Source organism: Eimeria mitis, genomic scaffold (genome assembly GCF_000499745.2).
Source record: "Eimeria mitis Houghton genomic scaffold, Emh_scaff3884, whole genome shotgun sequence".
Taxonomy (NCBI): domain Eukaryota; phylum Apicomplexa; class Conoidasida; order Eucoccidiorida; family Eimeriidae; genus Eimeria; species Eimeria mitis.
This window is the reverse complement of record NW_013572218.1, coordinates 1,531-1,862: the sequence shown is the minus strand read 5'-3', so window position 1 is coordinate 1,862 and position 332 is coordinate 1,531.

Below are 332 nucleotides of genomic sequence, written 5' to 3'. Positions count from 1 at the left end.
TAAATATAAATACACAACAGGAAGATACTCCGATTACTCCTAGTATGTTATTTATACATGCAGCAGCAGCTGCTGCTGCTGTTGCTGCTGCTGCTGCTGCTGCTGTTGCTGTTGCTGTTGCTGCTGGTGGTGCTGCTGTTGTTGCTGCTGTTGTTGCTGCTGTTGCTGCTGCTTCCGGCGCTACTGTTGTTCCTGCTGCTGTTGCTGCCGTTGCTGCTGCTGTTGCTGCTGCTGCTGCTGCTGCTGTTTCTCTGCATTGCTCTGTCTCTGTCTTCTCTCTGTTTTTTATTTTTTTTCGTTTGTGTTGTTTTTTTTTGTTTTATTATTTAAAC